We start from the raw sequence: 20,407 nt of genomic DNA, 5'->3' as shown, positions 1-20,407 counted from the left end.
GACAGTATGTGGTGACAAATGACTGACAAATTTTCGAATTTTTCATAGATTCAGTGGCTTAGTCATTTTTTTTTTTTAACAAATATTTTTTTTTGGGGTGTGAAAAGTGTATGTGTTTTTGTGTGTGTGTGTGTCTGTGATATTTTCTCTAATGTTTTTCAAAAAAGCTGATTCATAATGAAACATCACTACTGTATGTTGTTTTTATGACTCAAAATTCGTTTTGATTAATTTTTGTTGCATAGTTAGTGTGTGTTGTTTAAGTTGGAGTTTTGTATTTTTTTGGATATTAACTGCTTGTTTTTTTGTTTTTTGAACTAGTGTAAAACTCGCAGTTATGCAGTTTGCTGTTTTAAAATGTAATATCTTGGAACAACTACACTCACTCTTGCTCTTGTGATAAATACAGAACCATTAAGAATGTTAATGCTAATATATGCCAATTCAATGAATTATGATTTATACTGTAATGCTGAACTATTTAGGTACACTAATGAAAGTTAGTTTTAAGAGTCAGCTCGGGTAGATAGAGGTTCCATAAGATAACTGTACATTTTCACAGTTATCAGTGTTTTTTTTTTTTTTTTTTTTTGGCTGGCTGAGATGCTCAGTGTAACACCTCGAAAACTTGCTGCGAGTTTTTTTCTTTTCTTTTTTCTGCCCTTTGATGTTTAAAGTTTTTTGTTTTAGATTTGTTTTTTTTGGGTTTGTGTTTATAGTGATTTTCCTTTGCCTTTTTATGTTGTTGTTTTTGTATTGGTTTATTTTTTTTGGTGTTTTTTGTGTTGAGTGGACAATTTGGTAAGATGAACATTTCTTCATCACAGATTCTCTAAGTATCCTCTGTATCCTTCATTCAGCTGGCTTGTTCTAACAGAGATCCGAAAGTCATCACGCAGTTTGTATATGAGATTTATATGAGACAAATCTTTTATCCCCAGTATTCAAAATATAGCCTTGAGCAACTAGATATTTCTGAATTGGACATATGGTTATATAAAAAAAAAGAAGCCTTTTTAATTTATCTGGATTTCTGCATGAATGAATCCTAAAATGTTAACTGCTTTTCATCATTTTCTATCTGAATTTTCCCTCAGGGAGTAATAAATAAGGCCTGTCTGTCTGTCAATCTATCTATCTATCTAGCAGATGCTTAACAAAACAAGATACACTGCTATATCTTTATTGAAAAACAACCAAGGTCATTGATAATACAGGTAACCTAGTGAATTAGTAATTGCTGGAGGCTGCTTCAGATCCTGCTATTTCAGTCATTTTAATATGACATCTGACTGAAAATGTGTGTGTGTTTTGGTTGCTGCTGTTTCAGTTATTTCAATTTTATTTATTTTAGAATTTGTTTTTATTGAATGTGTGTTTATATTTTATTCATTTAACTGTTCTATATTTAAGATAGAAGTTCTCAATCCTGCTTCTGAAGTTCTTGAGTTTTTTAACTTCTTTTGTTTGGTTTTATTTATTTCTTTGAAAGAAGATAGAGAGAAAATTTTGGTTGTTGATTTTTTGATTTAAGGTGGTTGTTCTTCTGAAGTTATTGAAGTTTAATAACTGAATTCTGAAGGTGTGCTAAATGCTTTTAGTCAGTTTACTCTGTACTATAATATTCCCACTGATGCCATTATACTGTACCTTCAACACCATGTGGATACCTGGTCACACAAAGTGTGTGTGTGTTTTTTTGTGTGTGTGCAAACATTAATTATATCCTTAATGTGTAATTATGACTTGAGCTTGAGATGTCAAGTCATGCGGATTTATAGTATCTTTATGTACTAACGTACAAACTATTAATAGACTGGCAATAATTTTAAAGTTTCTTTCTCTCTACATTAAATATTCTTTCTTAAGACAGCTAAGGGACTGAGCTTGAATCTTTATTATTTCACACATTGACAGCATGGTTTATTGCTCAGGGTTGATGGGATAAAGACGCAGGATTGGGAGAACAAAGGAGAGCCAGTAAAAAAGAGAAAGTGATTGAAGTCATGATTTCATTCAACAGCTGATGCTGGAAAATGGGAGTGCAATAATGAAGTGTTAGTCATATGTTACATATTCAAGCTCATTCATATGAGGTAAAATTAGTTGCCAAACTATGTATGAGTTGTGCTTGGAATGATAGAATATGTAGATGATGATATCTATGGTAAGCCTCTGTATTGTGACTAATACCTGTGATGCCAGTGTCTTTCTCAGAGACATGAATACTGCTCTTTCTCTACTTGTGCAATGCTGCCACCTGCTGGTTAAGAAAGAGTATTGCTTGTCAAATATGAGGGGTAATACTTTAAAATGAGGTTTTATTGGTTAAAATGAGTTATCTACATTTATTACAGTTAATTAGCAATGGACAGTTATTTTACAGAATAGATGTTTATCAGTTTAGTAGTCTTTTTTCATGTTAATTGTGAACCAACATGAACAAAAAATGAACAATTGTATTTTCTTAACTAACAAAGATAAATGAATGTAACAAATAAAGTAATTAAGTAAAAGATAATGAAGTAACTTTAACTAATGCCTTTATTTTTAGAGTATAACTAAAATGTTAACAAATTAAATCTGTAGCATCCTTCCCTTATACAATGGCCGTCAACAGAGAAAGAGGCTGTTTGCAAGTTATAGAATATTAGACCCATCAGACAAAAATATTCTGAAAACTGTTATCTATAAAAAAAGGTTTATAGCTAAAATCCATTCCAAATTTCGGGATCAGTAAGAATTTTGAATCTTTTTGAAAGAAAGCTTCTAATAAATTCTTATGTCTACATTTTTTTTTTTTACAATTAAAAAGTGGTTTTATCAATTCCAAATTTTGGGATCAGTAATTATGAATCTTTTTGATTTAGTTTTATTATGTTATTACTCGAGTCTTTAGTGTCACATGATCCTTCAGAAATAATTGTAATATGCTGACATTTTTATTATCACACTTGTGCTACATTATGAAGTGTGGAATCCACAATATATTGTCTTTTTCTAAGATTTGTTGATAAATCAAACTGAATTGATTTAAAATGTAATTCTTTTGTAACACTAAACATGTCTAGCCTGTCATTTTTTAGCAATTTAATGTGTATATAATGTGAATATATTATTTTGTTTAAATTGTAATTATTTTGTTATTCATTCTTCAAAAAAAAAAATGTACAAAACATTGATAAACAAATGAACATAGAACATTTGCAGCAGTCACAACACAATTTCCCAAGCAGATGATGCGTAAATGAATGTGAGCGGTCCAGGCTGTATCAGAGCTAGTCTGTGCAGTTTATCAAGGCCTTATTGGTTGAGTAGGCGTGGCCTGTCACTCAAAGCACAAAGCTCAGACATATGGCTGCACGGAGGCGGTAACTGACTGAAACAGCCTTCTCCAGTTCCTCTTTTTAGCTAATGAGAAACTGAATGCACTGTTTTGAGCAGCCTACATACAATAACCACCATATGCACCTCAAGGGAGGAGTGTTTTTGCCATCTGCAAAACAGAATATCTTGGGATAAACAAGTACAGCGTGCAGCTTACCAGGGCCGGTTCTGCTACAGTATGCTGTACTCTTTCATGAAACATTAATATCAGTGTTAAAATCAGTAGTAATAATATTTTTTTGTGAAAACTGTGCTATAGATTTTTATAAAAGAACAAAAAAAAACTTATAGTAATACTTTAATTGTCTTTTCTGTCACTTTTAATCAATTTCTCTCTTGATCCAAAAGTCACAATGATTGATTTGCATATCAATGCTGATGGAAAGACAAATGAAAACCCAACTCAGAGGTTGGGGCAGCAAACAGGTCCTTCTGTGTGATCCCTCCACACATTTTTGTTCTTTGAAAAAATAAAATAAAATAAAATAAAATAAAGAAGTGTGTGTGGGGTGGGGGGTGGGGAGGGGGTGCCAAAATGACAAAGCAACCCACTGGGTCTTGTTCTGCTAGAGTGCCAAACTGAATTGTCTGGTCGTCTGAAGATGCTATTTGGAAGCAGCAGTCAGGCAGTGGTTATATAAGATTGTTCTTTCTCCACTTGGTATTGCTGCTTTTTCATGCAAAGTGAAACACCTACTTTGAAAAAGAAATGTGAATTGTCTAAAACTCAGACAAATGAATAGCATGTAGACTTGTGACTGTTAATGCATTCTCTGCGATCTCTGAAAGTATAGACATAAGCGCTTATTTCACCTTTGTATAATATTGTATGTGTTTTTGTCCTTTTAATTTATAATGATTCAAATTATGTAATTGAAGTGTTACTTTGTGTCTTTTCAACTTTGTAGAACAAAATGAGTTGGAATAACATCATCGCATCTTTACACAATTCCCTAGCTCCCAGAGTTTTACACCGTCTAAGTGATTTTTTTCCCTTTTCTCTTGAGAATTATGCAGAATAATTGTATCATGTTCAGTATTTGCATATTTTTTGCATTTAATGTCTCTGTCTTGAAGACTCTGGGGATTTTATAACTTCAGCTTATTTTGAGGGAGTTAAGATTGTTGTAATTTATGTGCAGTAGAAGTTTTCTAGTATGCATCAAAATAGCCTTGCTGTAAAGATAACAGTCTGTCAACAGTCTTTTTAATCACAGTTTTGAGTAATTATGAATTTAGGTTGTTATAGATGCATATCATCTACAGTATATGTATGAACTGTATGAATTTCTTGTGCAAGAACAGAATGTCATCTGGAGGTTTTAAGCTTTGAAAGGACAAAAGCACCTCATAAAAGTAGTTCATTTGACTCGTTCACTATAGTGGCAAACACATTTCTGTTAGACCTTGAGAATGAATGTGAAGATGATTTGTTTGTTCACAGTTAAACACCACAGAGCTACCTTTTAGTTTAGGGCCCCATGAAATCTGTTCCATTTTATTTGTTATTTTATTTGTTCATTTTTTTTTTGGATTCTGTGTTTTATGATTCTGTACAAAAGTATCATAACAATTGTCTAATTTTAAAATATAATGAAATGAAAGCACAATTAACATACAACAAATCATTGCATTTAATTTTTTTTTCTCAAATAAGATGCTACACAACAGCACTGTATAACTGTATAAATTACTGAAAAATATCATGGTTTTATCATATACTTTAAAAATATTATTATTATTATTATTATTACTAATACTACTTGTAACGTGGGGAGCGTGACAATGCAGTTGAGGATCCAAATGAAGGCTTTATTGCAAGAGTGGTCAAAACAGGCAGGGTCAAACAGCAGCAAACAGGTAATCCAGGGCAGACAAAAGAGTAATCCAAGAAACAAGCAATGGTCAGGGCAGGCAGCAAACAATGAGAAACAAGATAACAGTCCAGGGTCAAAAAAACAAGACAAGGCAAGGCAAGAAAACAAGGAACACGGAAAACACAGGAACTAGGGCTAAACACAGGCTAAACAATACTGAGCAATGTGAAAGTAACAAACTAGGCTTTAATAGGGTGAGACAGATGAGACAACAAGACCCATGTGAATACAATCAGAGATAATTAGTCCAGGCAAAGGATTATGGGGAATGGGGTAGTGAAGGAGTAACAACAATCTGGGGTGAATGGCAAAGGTACAGGATAGAGTGCTCTCTAGTGGAGCTTATGGGCACTCCAGCTAGAAATCGTCCCCTTCCACCTCCAGACACTCCTAAATGAAAACAGAAATGAGTCCAGGAGGGAGGAGGAGCTGAGGTGGAACAAGGGGAGGGATGGAGGGCCAGGTCAATGGAGTGGTGGAAGACCTGGAGACAAAGCAGGTGGAGCAAGAATCCAAGGCGGAGCAGAGTGCCAGGGCGGAGCCAGCAGAGCAGGAAGTGAGTGCAGAGCCAAGGACCACCTGGGGAGACAGGACCAAAGACTCCCACGGCCGCGCAGACGACTACTACAGCAGAGCAGATGCGACCGAAGATACCCACGGCAGAGCAGATGACCACCAGGGTGAAGCTGATTGAGCAGGGAATCAATGGCCTCCTTGGCCATGGCTGGACAGGCAGAGAGTTCACAGACGGTCTCTTTGACTGTGACAGGACAGTCAGAGAGTTCACAGTTGACCTTCTTGGCCATGACAGGACCATCAGAGGGTTCACAATCGGCCTCTTTGACTATGACAGGACAGCTGGAGTGGATGACAAGCACTGACTGGCTGTTGTCATATTTATTTCTGCTATTAGATTAATCCATATCAAGTAAAAAATGTCCAGAGCTTATCATCATTTATCAAAATAAATTTGATCGCAATTTCAATATGATCGTCTAACCCTAGCTTGATCTGTGCATATTCTCTCCTGTTTCAGACGAGACAAAAGAGTAAGGAATGAATAGAGGACAGATATTTTAACTGCAAGCAACGGGTTTGAACTTGAATGAATTTGTCCATTTCAAACACGCATGCTTCACAAGACATTAATTGATGGATTGGAGTTGTGTGGATTACTTGTGGATTATTGTGATGTTTTTATCAGCTGTTTTGACAAATTTTGATGGCATCCATTAACTGCAGTGAATCCACTGATGAGCAGGTGGGCTGCCAACTCTTATGCAGTCAATGTGAGACTCATGCAACTGACAGTGTTGTCACACTCTCGTGCCACAGTTCTATTTTGTTACGTAGTCAAAAGCATCCTCAGTTAAAACTGTAATAGGATACTGGCAAAACAGATTTGGTAAAGGCTTCTGTGCATATACTGTACAGTATATGTTTGCGCTCTGGAAAGCATCAAAAGTGTTTTTGCATTCAGCAGTGTAGCCAATCACAGACAAATCTATTGATTTCATGATCACCTATGATTGGCTATTGCGTTCAAGTTAGTCAGAATTCATTCACCTCTAAATGGCAGATTTTTCCTGCACACTCGCAAATCTTCTCACTGTAACAATGTAACATGATGTAAGAGCTTCACTGATTATAATGGAATGTTGTGAGATTGTGAGGAACTGAAGTTATATGGAAGCACTATTTACTCACTTATTAGGCTACATAATAATCCATTAAGAATTTGAATAAAAGTTTGGATTTTTTTGCTTATAAAAGGACCAACGTAACAAAACGTAATAAAAGGACTACATAACCTGTACCAAAACATGCTTATAAATAACAAGCTGTATGCCTTTCTTTTCTTTTCTTTTCTTTTCTTTTCTTTTCTTTTTTCTATGAGCTCCAGTTCCCATTTATTGTATGCATTGAAAAGCATAAACTGTACAGAAAGTCATATGAGTTTTGAACAACATTTTGTTTTTTTAGGACAATGTTTGAAATCTCTATGTATGGTTGCTTCATGGAGAAGAAAAGAAATAGACCATGCGCATGTGATGACTGGGATATATAAAGTGAACTGTATAGACCCCTTAAAAGTTTGTAAACATTGCAACGTCTCCGGGTGGGCGGGGCTTAGCTGGAGGCAAAAAGAGGCGCGGACGCAATGTTGACAAGCGTAAACTAGCACGTTTTTGGAGGGATTTATTAAACATGGATGCAGAAGAAGGTTCAGAACTGTCCGAATATGTACAGTCACTGACTCTGCGGGGACCGTGACAAAAAAAAAATTATAATAAAAAAAAAGGGGGGAGTTAGCATACATTTATCAATTAATTCAGTTGATCACTCAGTTCACTGACCAAACTGGTTATCTGACCAAAATATAATGACGAGTGGATAACATTGAAGTAGCCTAATTTATTTATTTATTTATTTTTAGCTCATTGGAAACATTTTAACCAGGTTTTGGATATTTCCTAGACAACATATGAATTACTTTCGGGTGGTTTGGGGAATTTTGTCAAGGCTTATTGTCTAATGTAACCTATCGCTGGGCTAACTATGATTAGCAATGTGGATTATTTTAAGAGACCATTCAAAGGATGGCACACACATCTATCGCTGTATGTTTGTTTCACCTATAAAACATAAACTTGCTGATTTGTACTAGATAAAACCAACACACCAGTACATATGCATAGATTATTTTACCTAATATGAAGTGTGCACTGCAAACACGAGCATTATTTATGATCGTCTCTGTCTAGTCTGTACGCCGTATTGCATTCAACCACAATTGTCTTCTTGATTTCTGTGAAGGAATGTCGGCCGGGATCCGGTGAAACTTTAGTTTTGAACCAAAAAGTGCTGTTCCTTCTATTCTGGCAGCCAAAAAACACAACAAGACGACATTTTAAAGTAAAAACCTCAAACTTTTAGCGCGCCTGCTATGATTTCTTCCTTATGTTTTGCCTCCAGCTAGAGCGGTGACGTCACAGTGACGTAGGCGATTAAGGGGTCTATATATTTATAAATTGAGGTTTGGGAGTGTATATATTTTTTATAAATCTAAAAACAATCTACTTGTGTAATAGTGACAGTAAAAGTGAACTATTTTTGACAGATGAGGTAGCGTTAACCATATACTATACGACCTGACAGCAAATTATAATACTAAGTGTTGTTACTTATTTTACATTTCAGTTTAGCCATTCATTACAGAGGACATTTATTGTGTTTCATCATTTATTATCTAATTCATCCAAATGAAACAGATTAGAAAAACATCAAACCTCTTATTTCTCTCTCCTCAGTTTGATTACATTTCTTACATAGCAGACTGTCATCACTCAATGGCTGGATGTCTAAGTGGTGCCCACAGAATAACAATTGGACGAGTTTTTGTTGCAGACCTGACCTGTTGAAAAGAGATGGTTTTCATCCTTCCAGGGGTGGTGACACACTTCTTTCTAGAAATATGGCACATAGTCTTAGAGTTTGTACTTGACTAACTGGGGCCCAGGTCAGGAAGCAGACAGACTGGCTAAATCCCTTTCGACAAAAGTGCTTTTCGTAAATGATATGATTACAGATCATAACCTAGATGTGCCCTGTTTGACAGAAACCTGGCTAAAACCAAATGATTGCATTAATTTAAATGAGTCTTCACCCCAAGATGTTCAAAAGGTGGGAGGGGAAGGGCAGGCGTTGCTTTAATTTATAGCAATATTTTCAGTATTTCTCAGAGGTCTTTTCAAGTATAATTTGTCTGAAGTAATGGTACTTTATATAACATAATCTAGTGTAATAAGTTTGATAAATTCCTTGTGACGTCTATACTGGCTACTGTATACAGGCCATCGGGGCCCCATAGTGACTTTCTATCTGAGCTGGTGTTGGCTGCAGATAAAATCTTAATTGTTGGTGATTTTACTATACATGCAGAAAACTAAAAAAAAAAAAAAAGGATTGAGCTCAGCATTTATAGACATTCTAAACTCTATTGGGGTTAGACAACATGTGTCAGGAACTACTTATTGTCATAATAATGCTTTAGATTTAATACTATCACATGGAATTGATGTCAATGGCATTGATATTCTGCAGCAGTGCAGTGATATCTCAGATAATTATCTAGTGTTATGATCACCAGCTGGAGTGCCCATGAGCTCCGCTGGAGGGCACTCCATCCCTTACCTTTGCCACTCAACCATTTCCCATAACCCCTGCCTAGGAACTAATTTACAGACACCCCGTTTCCAATCAGGAGGACTATTTAAGTCCTCACTTAAGTCACTCACACACACTCACATTGCTGAGTGTTGTTTTGTTGTTAGCCAGCCCGTGTCTCTGTTCCTTGCCTTACCTTGCTTCGCTTTGCCTCGCTTCATTTTGATTCGCTTCATTACCTTGGACTGTTTATCTGGTTTTGATTGTTTTCTGCCTGCCCCGACCGTTTGCCTGTTTTACAGATTGCTCTACTGTCTCACCCTATTTGACTCTCTTTGCTGGTGATTTGACCCCTGCCTGTTTGTGACTACACTCTACAATAAAGCCTGGATCCCCTACTCTGTCATCACAAGCCCTTTTGTAACATCTAGTCTTGTGTATACTCCATATAAATAAAGCTGCAAATTCAACTCCTTGTTACAAATATGGTAGAACTATCACCTCTAAAACAAAAGACTGCTTTGTAAATAATCTTCCCGATTTGTCTCAATTCCTCAGCATATGCTATATCTCAGAAAAACTTGATGGTGTAACAGAAACTTTTGACTTTCTCTTTTCTAGCACTTTAGACACAGTCTCTTCTTTACGCTTAAAGAAGATTAAGGAAAACATATATGTGGTATAATGAGCACACTCTAGCCTTAGTTGCTTTTCACACTTTACATGTTACCCTTTGGAGATATCATCAAGAAACATGGTGTTACCTAGAAATTTGCCAAACTAACGTAATGCATAGTTGATATAAAAAAAACTGGATTTCCTATTGCTAAATTATGAAAAAAATGAGGTTTTAATTATTGGACTATAACACTTGATGGCTACTTTGTTAATTCCTTGTCATCAGTTAGGAACCTAGGTGTGCTATTTGATAGAAATCTTTCCTTTGAAAACCATGTTTCTAGCATTTGTAAAACTGTATTTTATCTTAAAAGTACTGTATATCGAAATTACGACCTATGCTCTCAATGTCAAATGCAGAAACCTTAATTCTTGCGTTCATGACCTCAAAGTTAGATTATTGTAATGCTGTATTGGGTGGCTGCTCTGCACTCAAAACAAACTCCAGCTGGTCCAAAATGCAAAACCTAGAGTTCTTACTACAATTAGCCCGGTTCTGTCAACACTGCACTGGCTCCCTTTTAAACATCATATACATTTTAAAATCTTGCTAATTACTTATAAAACCCTGAATGGTTTAGCTCCTCAGTACTTGAGCGAGCTTTTATGGCATTATAGTCCATCACGTCTGCTGCGATCTTAAATCTCTGGCCATTTATTAATACCTACTGTAGAATATCAAAATCAACTGTGGGCGGCAGATCCTTTTCCTATTTACCAGCCAAACTCTTGAACAATCTACTTAGCACAAGACCACGAGAACCAGAAGAGTTCTCTGCTCAATCTGATGTGCGTTGCAACCTGGAATTAAACAACACCATGCTGGTTTCATCTGGCCAGAGGAGAACTGGCCCCCGTGACTGAGCCTGGTTTCCCCCAAGTTTTTTTTTTTTTCTCCATTTCTGTCACAGATGGACTTTTGGTTCCTTGCCACCATCGCCTTTAGTTTGCTTAGTTTGGGACACGATTTCAGGCAACATCGTTGACTTGATTTCACAGACACTATTGGAGAAGAACTGAGCTGGACGATGACATCACTGAATCAACAATGAACTGACTTTAATAAACTGACTGTTTTCTATTGTCCTTTTGCATTATCAGCACACTTTGTTTCTGTTTAACACTGAAAAGCTGCTTTGACACAATCTGTATTGTATAAAGTGCTATATAAATAAAGGTGACTTGACTTACCCACAGAACGTGGCAGAGCAATAACTTACAGTCACTTTTCACAAGATAACAGATGACATCACAGAACAATCCTTCAGCAGCTTCTTGATGTTCTGACAGTGTTTATTTGGAAGCTTATTGATGTTATTGAAGTGTTTAATCGATTGTCTAAAAATAATTATGAGATGTATCATAAAAATTCAGCTCAGATCAAATTCTCCCAAGCTCAATTTTTCTGCTTCACATCACATTGGACCAGACATGTATTTTCTTTCATCATTTGAAACATTTGATTAAATAATATCTAAATTGCAGGTGAGGGATTCGTAAGAAAATCTCCCACAGAGCTCCACTATTACTATTTCTTTCTAAATTGCAGTTGAGGCATTCTTAAGAAAATCTCCCACAGAGCTCCACTATTAGTTTTTATTTTTTATGTAATGATAAAATGCATGTAAACTATTCTGTATAACAGATCTATACTGCGGCGTTATAATGTGTTGAATTACAGGAGTGTTACGCCATATTTTTTTGGGTTTTGTTTTTGGTGTGAGAGATTCATATTTCTTCGGGTGTTTTCAAAACAAGTGCAGGTAACACTTCACATATGAGTTTAATTTACAGTACATGACTCATTCCTCAATAAGACGTTGTTGAATGTGCAAAGAGAGAAGTTGATTTGTAATTTTTTTTTTAATTGAACTGAACACAAACAGTAGCTTTCATGTAGGATAAAGCGTTGATGCGTATTCATTGGGGAAAAAAAATATAGTATCGTAAAAAAAAAAAAAAACCTTATAAATAAATTTATTTTATGATTGCTGTCATTTTTTGATTGTATTTGTGATTTTCGTCTATTATCTATTTATCTATTTGTTTATTTTTGAAAAACGAATATTTTGGTATTTAATAATGACCTTATTTATTATTAATATAGTATTATTAAACACTGGCAGCCAATTATTTTTTTTTTTGTTTTTTTAAAAAGTGTATTTTGGTATTTTGTAGTGTTCTTGATTTTTTAAATCTCAGTCTTGTACTTAAGTATGCACTTTAATTGTGCGGAAGTAGTGCTGCAGTTGTACTAAAGATATGCTTAACGGATATTTGCACTTTGAGCTCGGAAGTAGAACTGAAGTGCAACTAAATATTTTTGGCTAAACTTGAACTATTGCAAGTGCATTTAAAGACACTTTAATATCTTCTTTATTATCTTGCATTTAAAGACCAATATTATTCAATGATCATACAATCCTCATCAATAATAACATCAAAACACATTTTAGGTTTAATTTTAAGAACTGTGGATTGTGCACAAGTATTATAATTTTTTATTTTGTTAGATTTGAACTATACTTAGAATGAAAAAATATATATATTTTAAATATTTTTTACTAGGGTTTTGATTAGTTAATTATGCTGAACAAATTTTTTTTTAATCATACTTAATCCAAACATGTTAATAAACTAACATAACTGTTTATATCATTAATAATAAAAATAATAATAAGCACCAAATCAACATATCAGAATGATTTCTGAAGGATCATGTGACACTGAAGGCTGAAGTATGGCCGTTGAAAATTTTGCTTTATAAATTACATTTTCAAATATATTCAAATAGAAAACGGTTCTTTTTAATAATATTTCACTGTTATATCACTGCTTTTACTGTATTTTTGATCAAATAAATACAGCCTTGGTGAAAATAACAGATTTTTTTTTATTATGTATTTATTTATTAAACAAAATATTAATTCATTAACTTTTGGCAACCAGTGTATGCTTCTGTCTCTTCGTTTTTCCCAACACACACTGGGGTACAAATAAGTAATGCAGATGCATTGTTTGTACCTCTAATTAATATAAGCAGTTGATTGTTATGAGAGTTAATGTATTTTATAAGAAGCCTCAAGTGTCTGTGTGATATTGTCATTAGTTTAAGCCCACATACAGTAAATGAAATTAAACACTTAATATAGGCAATTGATGCATCGCTAGATGATTTTAACATTATTTATCTAATGGAGACTTCATGTTGTGGAATTAGTTTCCCAGGGTAACATGAGCTGATACAGAGTAGAAAAATATATTACTATAACCAGGAAACTAAAAAGTAAGTGAGAAAAGGAAGTGCAGTATCTTGTTTATCATGGAGCTGGTGTCTCTTCGGGTCTCTCGTCCTGCCTATGGTTATAATACAACACTGTCTATGAAAAGCTAAAGAGGGAATCTAATCTCCAGAGGCTTGTACCTCACAGACCCAATTATCTGCGCCTTCATGCCTCTGTGTCCCTCAGCGGCAGATGAGCACAGTTCGGCTGCACTGGAGATGAAGCTCAGGGAAGGACAAAAGAGACAACTGAGCCCTGAACTTATTTTACACTTTCTTTTCAAGAAGGATAAAATTTTAAAATTTGTTCTGTGGAATTATTTTTTTATTTATATTATAGCTGTTCTTCTTTATTTCACTGCTTTCACTGTGCTAGTTTCTCCGCGTTTGCTTCATTTACAAGCAATTCTGTAAAAAGCTCAATAACACACACACACACACACACACACACACACACACACACACACACACACACACACACACACACACACACACACACACACACACACAAACAGAGCAACAGGTAAAATTACAAGCACCACTTTCACACACACATACAGATTAAAGCTCACACACACACAAGCACATTTACATAGCTTAATGTTGAATAGGTTTTTCTCAACTTCATATATATACCATCAAAAAAAAATTGTAAATGTATGCTAAATTGCCCCGAAATTGTTTGTATTATAAAAATACATTTTATGTACACAGCCAAAATTAAGTCACACAGGTTTGGGAAGCAATGACGATGAGTATAATAGCTTTTAATTTCGGGATGAACACAATCTTTTCAAAACTTTTAAATTGTTCTGGTAAATGATTGTATGATGATACGGAATAAAAAAAAAATGTCTTACCTTGTCTGTAATTACAGTATGTTTTCATTTGCATATATATAGAAAAGCATTCAAGCATAGATGTATTTGTTTTTTATTTGGATTTATTTGTTTCTATTTAGTTAATACAGTATGCTAGTAATTTTTTATTTTATTTTATTTTTTTTTGGATGCACTTCAGTGTTTTATTGTGCTTCTTATTTGCTGTTATAAATTACACAACTCTCTAATTACAGGTATACACATACACGTAGAGCAATAAGTGCTGTACCAATTACAGTTAACATCTGACAACTGTGTAGCAGACAAGTACAGAGGTATGATAATGAAATGAGAAGCAGCAGTGGAGATTTTCAGTTCTGATGTGCTATCGCTGCTCAATTTGAGCCCAAACCCAACACTGGAACACCATTTTCAATCTTTTACGTGTAACTCATTAACAGAGAGATTTCCATACACATTAGACAATCAGATGAAATCTAGTATGAAATTATTCTCTCCAGTGTGAGTTAACTGCGACCCTTGTTTAATTTGAGTCTCGAATACGGTATGATATTACCTCAGAAAACGTGTTCAGAATTGAATTATACGTGTTTGTGGAAAGATTCATTCTTCACAGGCAAAGATTCAACCCAGAGCGAAATATAACCAGTAACACATGCATCATGATATCTAGCTATGATAATGCATGGAAAAAGTTTTTTATAGTCACAAGTAATGTGAAAAATTGCATTTTGAAGGTACACAGTGTAACCTAGATCAGTAAGATAAGATGAATCTCCTCAAATCTTTTCCAGTCAACCGTGTACGTTTCACATCATCAAATTTGCTTACCGCTTTTGTTTTAGTTTAACATTATATAATTTGATTGCTGTGAGTTTTGGTTTATGAAAATGTTTTCACAAACCGCTCTGAGCTATGGATGCTGAAAAAGTTGTTGCTTCAATGGATATTTTCACATCAAATCATCCTCAGATAGACAAATGCCTGAATGCACACCTTCTTTCATTCCGATGTGTGGCAGAATATCCAAAATTTGATTTATTGGTGCTACTAAATACATTAATACTTACTGAGCGTTTTGTAAGTATTTTTGATTTTGTTAGGTTAAGAGTAAGAACAAAGTCTTTTTAAAGAAAGTAGTTTATGTTGGAAGAAATATTGTTGGAGAGTAGGAAATTTACAGACCGTTTTGTAAACATTTTGCTGCAATAATATATTTTAATGTAAGACATTGCAGGCAAAACAATTGTTCTATCATGCACTGGTCAGTTTTGAGATTTTGAGCTATTTTGGTTCCTTTTTTGTGGCAAGTGGAAATAAAATATCCATGTAAGGATTTTTTATTTTTTGGTTATATTATGTTATTATATTATGTTATTTATTATACATAATATATTTGCATTCATAGATATCCAAAAACATTTAACTCTGTCAATAAAATGAAAGAGCCTGGCTTTATCCAATGTTAAGATATCTGTTTTAGAAATGTATGCAAATGATTGCACATTTTTAGTTGATTTTTTACCTTATTCACCCTTGGTGTCTTGACATTTTGATTTTTTAGCTTAAATGCGTGCAAAATTCAGTTGTTTGGCTTGGGTTTGGTTTGATTTGTGGTTTATGTTTTGTTTTAGTTTGTGTGTGAGGTTTTGTATTTTTTGTGTGTGGTTTTGTTTGCTTTTTGTTTGTGGTTTATGTTTTATTTTGTGTTTTTGGTGTTTTTTTGTGGTTTGTGTTTAGTTTGTTTGGTTGGTTTTGTTTTGTTTTGTTTAATTTGATTTTGCTTTGTGGTTTATGTTTTGCTTTGTTGTTTAGTTTATGTTTTTTCTGTAGTTTTGTTTTGTTTTGTCTCTTTAATGCTCACAAATCTGTGTAGTCCAATGGGTTTTGAAATCCTGTTCAAAGCCAGAGCCACTTAGGCCAGAGATCTGACCTGCATAGTTTATTTTAGTCAAGTGAATTACAAGGGTTTTTTGTTAAAGCAAAGACTTAAAGATGTTTCTCATTAATTTCTCATTAAAATTCTCTGTGGTTTACTTGTTAATTGTGGGTGTTGATAGCCAAGGGCCTCTAGCTGCTTGTTATTTATTTGATGTCTTTCTTAAGTGTGTTTATTTTGGTTATTATTTTTTTTAATTTTTATTATGAAAGAAAACTCCAGAGTCAGCTTTTGGAAAACACCGATACCACATTCACCAGTTTGTATACTTATGAACACATACAAAATCAACCATGCAATGTAATGTGAAATTGTTAAGTCTCCAGCTGCAAGGGAAGCTGAGGACGCCTGATGCATGTTATGATGCACATATGTGAAAAAACTATCAGCAAGGCTTCAGTCTGGTTCACGTGTATGTGTGTGTGTGTGTGTTGAACAGGTGCTGTCATTACCAGGCCTGTCCTCAAATATCACAGCAGTGCGCTCTCTTGTCCAAATGTGGCAGGTGCTTTTTCACAGGTCACCCAGAAAGGTCCCGTAGCCTAATGGCAAACATGACCAGAATTCAAACACACACGGAAACAGATGTGACCACTCGTAGCGGCCCACTTTTATCATTTTTGCATTTATATCCAAGGAACATTTCCTCAGTTGTAGAGCCACCTGTTAAGGTCTGTAAAGATAGTGGATGACATAAACGTCATGCATAGTAAACAAGTAAATGCTTTTTTACACAGATTTTGCATGGTAATAGCCCATTTTAACTGAAATACTGATTCTACAAGCTACTTAACTCTGGTATCAGTCATGCATAGAGAAAAAAATTATATTATTCCAGAATTTTCTAACTTGATGGCATCTTATTAGCATTTTAGTCCATTTACTCTATCAAAATGTTTTTGAGAATTAAAGCTGAAGCAAATATACAGTGTATCGAGTGTTTGTTTTGCATAATTATCTCATATCAAGCATATTTATGGTAGATAATGTGAATTGGGCAATGCTCCACTGGCTTGTGTTGTCTTTAATGGAGGGTTTTCAATTTGATGAGTGTTATTGTTGGAGCATAACACAGACTAAATGTCAAAAACAAAGATTAAATTGTGTTTATTAGTTCTGATGCTTTTGTAGCAGCTGGTGTGTAAAAAACGAGCAGATTCAGAGAAATATGAGCTGTAAATCAGATGCAGTATGGCATTATTGGATGTTATTGATTGACAAAGTTGATAGCATAATGATTAATGGATCAGAAATAAATAATGCATTTTGTATTAGATAGCTTTGTCCAAACAACAAATAAACTGATAAATAAAAGCAATTTAAGCATTTCTACATGCATCTAGGCTCTTGCAATCCAAATTCACAAGCAACTGTTTAATGTTATTGTGGTAGAAATTATTGACTGACCTTGGAAACAATTAATGAATTCTGATGATAACAGTGAGGGAAAGTTCAATACTGATCCACAAGACACAAAAATAGGATGCCAAACAATCTTGATGTTTTGAGTTAAGTAAAAGGGCAAAGAAGGGATCATTGAATAAATCACATTTGCTTGAATGCCTGTCTACTTCAATTAGCTTCCTGAACAGATTCATCTATGTGAGTCTAAAGATGATACAAATATTATATAGGTTCATAGATGTTTATAGCGGTATATTATGAGGCATATTTTAAACACTTGTAACTGTCTACTAACTGTTTACCAGTAACTGTCTGAAGTACAAGCTGGTAACTAAACAAAATCATCTCAATAAAAAAAAAAACAGACATTGTAATATGTTTTCTGTTTTCTGTGTGTATTCTTGGTAAAACAGTTTAAGTCATTTATGCATGATTTTTAGTTGTTAAGCATAATCTGTGATTATAACGGTTTGTAATTTGTCGTTGTAGACCAAGACATTTGCTTGAATACTTTTATAGCATGCACATCTGTATGCCAGCATCAGTAAGTGCAATATCCCAGAGTGCAGCGTTTTTTATCAAAGAGATGTGCGTTTTATAAATTGAGTCCTATTAATTACTTTTGTATTATTTCTCATTCCCCCCTTGGTAAGTTAAATCATTTGCACAGATGATGATGATATGCTTTCCATATCTGGGAGTGGCTAAATTGGATCTCTTCTCTAAAAGGTTTCTGGATCCAAATTCATTCGTGTGGAAGGGAGGACAGAAAGAGGGAGTGTAATATCTAATATAGATTCATGGGTCTTATTCCCCTGAGACACACTGTAAAACTCACAATACCGTGTCCAGACTACACACTCCTGCTGACATTCACAGGAAGGTGCAATACATTGAGGAAATAGAGCAAAGGAATCTCTTTGTCTTTTAACAAAGGCGCAGTGCAGATTGCATTGTGAGTTTTAAGATTGTTGCACATTTTGACCTCTGGGATAGAGAAACGCATGATATTCCGTTCCCGTTCTCATGTTATAATGAGAATGAGAAATTATCTTATAGTATAATTTTCCTCTATGAATTGTATGGAAATTTGATTAGTATCAGATACTTAAGTAAGCACACTGGCAAAGAGGATTTTTTTTGGGTATGAGAATTTATCTAATAGCATTGTCTTCCTCTCACCATTTTTCCGTAGGTTGCAGTGTGACTTTTGTAAATGCCAGCAATCACCGAACTTTTTCTAAATACATCCATTTTGTATGGACATAATTTGCTACCATAAAACCTTTGGTACAAAGTAGAATATATAGTTATACAAATGTCTGAAAGAGCTTACAAAGTAATGACTTGTGAAAGTCTTCGAAAGGTTACAGTGAGTTAAAAAAAAACACAAAATGGCACTTATATAGGCTGACTGGTGCTGTCTGAGCCCAGAAATGGACTGAGCTCACTCAAGTGTAAAATAACACAGGTAGGATTTCAAAATTGACTGAGAGAAACTCTCCTGTAAGAGTGGACTGGAAGAGGAAAGTGCTCTTAAATTACACGTGTTTGTATAGAGAGTCATTGGAGTGCATGATGCCTCACTAGATTTCGATTGCCATTTGTAATTGTGAGTCTTGTTGGAGATTTTGGGGGTTTGTGCTTGTGGTTTGGGACTTGTTCAGATGGGTCATGTTAACGTAATGGTCATTATTACGGACATTTGGTATTTGCACTTAAAGCCTGTTCATTACTGTAAATATCAATGTCAGATATGACCATGAGAATTGTGTTATACCAGAATATGGGCAGTAAAACATTTGTGTAATATGTGCAAATTTGTATTTTTGTAATATTTGTTTTAGTGTTTTTATTTTTTTGTTTTTTGTATTTGTTGTGTTGTAGGTGGAGGAGGAGGAGAAAGAGATACGGCCTGCTTGGCTTCCTCAGTGAAAACGCCTCTGGTTGTAATGGTAATTAATTACTGTTAGCTATTTCCCAAATGTCTGGTATCTGAAAAAATGACTTGCTAAAGTAAAAGGGTGAGCCAGCTTTGTTATCTTAGAGAGAGTTATCTCTCTTAAACACGATCCGTCAGCTTTAGCTCTGACAGTGAAGTCACTATTTTTTTTATTTATTTATTTTTGTGCTGTGGTGGTTATTTTTGGCTACTTTTTGATACTGTGAGGTTATAGAAGTAAATTAACTATTTAACTCTCCCACCTCAGCAACAAAAATAAAATAGAAAAAATCTTGACAATAAAGCAGACCACAAATAAGTTATTGTGAATATCCTCCATTCATTGTTGTTTGCAACTTCATCTCTAGTTCATACTAGTTCATCTGGGGCCGGATCCATGAAAGAATACAATTCTTCTCAACTGCTATTTATTTCTTATTTTCTAACTTAAGAATAAAGTTGAGAATATTTTGTATCACAAACACAGATACAAGATCGTATCGCTCTCAGAGCGCAAGTAAGATGGAGTGGATTTGAATGAAACAGATTGTTCCGTCTTGAGACAGGCTCTTTAAAAAGAAATTTTGAAAATACTCGCTGAGTTAAAAACATGCAAAGAGTGTTGAACTGCAACAAAAATAGTGTACGCTTATTATGATTATTATGGTAATATGCAGGTAGTGCCAAAATACAGCCCTTAAATTTGTTTTTGATTAATAAAATGGCTCTGTTTCCGGCGATTATTTATTATTTAAAGTACATTATGATAAATACTTTGATTTAGTTGTAAATGAATTATAAATGTTAGCTAGATTATGTTCATTAACTATCTATTATGTATGTTTATGCTGAAACAATTATATAACGTTTTTTTTTAAACATCTTTGG

Source organism: Cyprinus carpio, chromosome A21 (genome assembly GCF_018340385.1).
Source record: "Cyprinus carpio isolate SPL01 chromosome A21, ASM1834038v1, whole genome shotgun sequence".
In the NCBI taxonomy this organism is placed as follows: domain Eukaryota; kingdom Metazoa; phylum Chordata; class Actinopteri; order Cypriniformes; family Cyprinidae; genus Cyprinus; species Cyprinus carpio.
The sequence above is the reverse complement of the archived record's forward strand: the minus strand, read 5'-3'. Positions refer to the sequence as shown.